This window comes from Notamacropus eugenii, chromosome 4 (genome assembly GCF_028372415.1).
Source record: "Notamacropus eugenii isolate mMacEug1 chromosome 4, mMacEug1.pri_v2, whole genome shotgun sequence".
Taxonomy (NCBI): Eukaryota; Metazoa; Chordata; class Mammalia; order Diprotodontia; family Macropodidae; genus Notamacropus; species Notamacropus eugenii.
The window spans coordinates 211,083,097-211,087,135 of record NC_092875.1 but is presented as its reverse complement, the minus strand read 5'-3'; the positions used below and the strand labels follow the sequence as shown (position 1 = coordinate 211,087,135).

At 31.9% G+C, this 4,039-nt stretch overlaps 1 pseudogene; it reads right to left on the bottom strand.

The window, feature by feature from the left end:
• Positions 1–3,409: 3,409 nt before the first annotated feature.
• Positions 3,410–3,734, bottom strand: LOC140502416 (short coiled-coil protein B pseudogene; annotated as a pseudogene).
• Between the last annotated feature and the right edge of the window lie 305 nt (positions 3,735–4,039).

Below are 4,039 nucleotides of genomic sequence, written 5' to 3'. Positions count from 1 at the left end.
AAAAAAACATTTTGAAAACTGAAATCATTCTATAAATGTTAGATACTAATGTCCTTGTTATTCATGATCACTTACCATGTCCTTTCAATTCTAGCTCCACAATATGTCTCAAGTATCATTCTTCACTTTCACTATTGCTAAAACTGCCATACTTCAGGACCCCAACTTCTCTCACAATAGATTAATATCTTCATGATGTGTCAACCTGAATTTAGTTTATTTGCTTTCTAATTGTTCCTTTTCCCTTATGTATGAGTATTCTTCCTAAAGAATTTCCCTTATTGTCACATCTAAAACTTTCAGTAACTTCCTACTGTCTACTAATTAAAGTACAAAGTCTTTACTTTGAAATTTTAAGCCCACCATAATCTGCCTCCAACCTAGTTTTTCAGCCTCATTAATAATATTTTCCCTAATGTGCTAACTTTTGAAAGAGATAAAATTTGAGAGGAGGGTTTGTCCCTTTTGTCATGCAATCATGTACCTAGAATTCTGCTTGCCTACTTGATTTCAGCCCATTGTCTTTTTCTGACATTGGTACTAAGCTATGCATGTTGACTCTGGATTGGCATCTTGCCTCCTGAAGTCTAGTGACACTTTGAGCAATAATTTAAAGAATTTTCCCAAAACTTCTCCATTCCCCTGATTGTCTTCCAGCCTACATGGTAAACTTTGCTTCAACTCCAAAGCTTTTTCTATAACCAAATCCATCTACCTACCTGCAGTGCCAGTGCTAATAATAAGGATGAAACTCAGAAGACAGTGAAAATCCTTTTCAATATGTTTCCCATCTGTCTTCCCAGACTGAATGCCTTCATTGACCATAGTTTCTATCCCATTCTATTTACCTTTCAGTGTATATGGCATCACATTTACCCTCATAATACCCATGCAAATGTTCTTCCCCATCCCATACCTTTTTCCTAGAATGTACTCCTTTCTTGATCTTTTTTTGAGAGACCCCTAGTTTCATGCCAGGCTCAATTCAAGTACTCTTTCCTACAAAGAAATTATTCCAACCCCCAAGAGTTTGCTATGGCTCTCTACCATCCAAACCTGTATTTGCTAATAATTATTTTGAATTATCTTTGTTTAAGTTATGACCTTTCAATATATAGTAAATATAAATTTTAAATAAATATAAAATATAATATAAAAATTATCAGACTCGTATGACTTATTTGTGACTTCTACAAGGGATTTGGATGTGTGAAAACAAGATAACTTCCAGACAAATCATACCATCACACATAAATCATGTCACGTTTTGGAAACAGTGGTAGCTTAACACATTGGAGAAACACAGAACTTTTAGTTAGGGATGACAAAATTAGGTTAAATTAAATAACCGATAAAAAAGATGTGCTAACATAATGCACAGTGTTATTAAATTCTCTTTTGAATTTCCAGCTATTTCTGTGTCAAATAATCACTTTTCCTGCCTACTCATTATTATAAAACCTCTTCTGTGTACCTTATCATGTTGACCAACTCTCTTTTCCCAAAATTCCCCTCTCAATGTATTTTTCAATCAAAAGAATGAAATTAAAATCCATGAAAAATGTACAAATAGTGGAAAACTGTTCTCAGTTTTGTTTTCATCTAAATATTTTAATGTAATATCTCTATACAATCAGGCAGTCAGTAAACAAGTGCAAGTCTTCCTGGCATACATATTTTTCTGGTTAAATATAGCAGTAAGTTGCATACATACAACACATGCACACATAACTAAAATCACTTTTCATAATTTTTTATCAATAAAAAGAAAAACAAATAGAAGAGCACTCTTTGATTAAAAATGGCTCTAGTCTAATAAAGCCATATTGCTTGCCAATAAGGAATCTTTCCCTCATTGCTATAACTAAAAAAATTTTACATTCAATTCTCAGCAGAAATTCAGATCTCCATGCTATGTGCAATCCATACTGAAATAAAGATAGAGATATAGATATACATGTATATATTCTGTAAATAAAATATATATGCAATAAATGTATATTATAGCATATATATTACATATCTAAAATGTATATTATACATTTACATTATATATATATTTACAGAATGTAGATGTGCATATTTTTGTATATCTATTTACAAAAGTATATATAAAATCCAAATCTTTGGGTTTGGAGGTGGAAGTTCAAAAACTGATAGAGCTGTTTAACTTGTGCTATAAGCAGAAATCTGTCATTTTAAGCTTGTAATACAGATAAGCTCTAGAAATTGGTTTTTTTTTCTTTTAATTTTAACTTTGTTTTTTATTACAAATGTTACTCATACTAGAAAAGTTTTGCTGGATGGCATAGTGGATCAAGCACTGGGCTTGGAATTCATCTTCATGAATTCAAATCTGGCTTCAGACACAGTAGCTGTGTCACTCTGGGTAAGTCACTTGATTCTGTTTGCCACAGTTCCTCTTTTGTAAAATGAGCTGGAGTAGAAGATGACAAACCACTCTAGTATCTTTGCCAAAAACACAAAACCCCACAAATATGGGATCACAAAAAGTTAGCTATGACAGAAACGAAACAACAACTCTTTCTGGAGACTGGAAACCAGGAAGATTGACATTCAAACACTTAGAAAACCTACCAAATCTTTTTTTTTTCCTTCCAAATGACAACTCAATCTGAACATGGATCAAAGAGACTGAATGTTAGCCAGGGATTGAGATGAATTTGGAGTCAATTTGATTATAATTGCTCTTATATATTTCGAGATGTAATTTGGAATTATATTTACAAAACATATTCCTATTCTTAAAATATATTATTTTTTTTCATAGAAAGTGAAGGCTCCAAAGAGTACTATTATTTTTTTGTATACCATTTGTCTATTTTCTTTAGTTTGTTAGGGGAAAGCAAACAGATATAACACATCAAATTGTAACTTAGGATATGTACCAATTGAGAAAAGCTTTTTATTTTCTTTGAGCTTCAACAGCTAAATTTTGTTTTTCATATTTAAAAGTGGATTATAAACAAGTGAAAAAATTATGGTAAGTGATGATGAAAACCAAGGAATACAATGGAAATAGACATACTGTGGTTGCTAAGTTAGATAAAGCTCTACATTTTAGAATATGATTTTAGTCACTTTTACACAAAATAGAAGTTATTTTTGTTAACTTCCAGCTTTAAGTGCTTTTGTAATGAGTCAGCCATTTACTTAACCCTGCAAATTAAATCCAATACTGACAAAACATCCATTTTCAAGTTTCCTTAATGAATATATGAAAAAATGTAAATTCATGAATATATTTGCATAGTTTCAAAGTCCAATATATACACAAGCATATTGGTACCTCCAGTGATGTTAATTCTCTTAACTCTGTCTGTTTCTGCTATATCTTTAAAAGCATTCAAAAGAGCTGTAAATTCCCTTTTTTGAACTTGTAGAGAGCCTATGCATATTGAAAACAACAAAAAAAAAAAGCAAGCCCAGCACCATTGCCAAGTAAAACAGCGTCCAAATCTACTTCGTTTTGCTTTTTCTGTGTGTCAATTGTCTGGAGAACACTAGAAAGAGATATAAGATTTTCTACAGACTGTCCAAGAACTTGGTTTTCTGATTTCAGTTTCAGACAGTCTTTCATGACTGTACTAACTTGTGCAGAATGATCTTCAAATATGTGCTATAGTTTTAACAACCTGATTAATAAATTGTGTTTGCTATTTCAATTCCACATGATTCTCAGGCTTAACAGCATCCATGTCAGCATTCATCATCCTGGAATGTGAACTTTATCTTGAATATTATGTCCTTAATGATTATTCTTCCAGGGTTTTTGCAAGGATCAAATGAGATATCTGTAAAATGCTTAGCACAGTACCTGGCACAGAGTAGGAACTTAATAAATGTTTGGTTCCTTCCCTTTCCTTAGGGAAAGTCATTTAACCTCTTAATATCTCAGACAACTCTAAAATTGCTAAGTTACATATCAGATTCAAAATGCATCAAGGACAGTTGTTGTCTATATCAAGAAAATCATAGGTCAGGACAGCATTGTCATGACAGTCATAAGTTATATTCA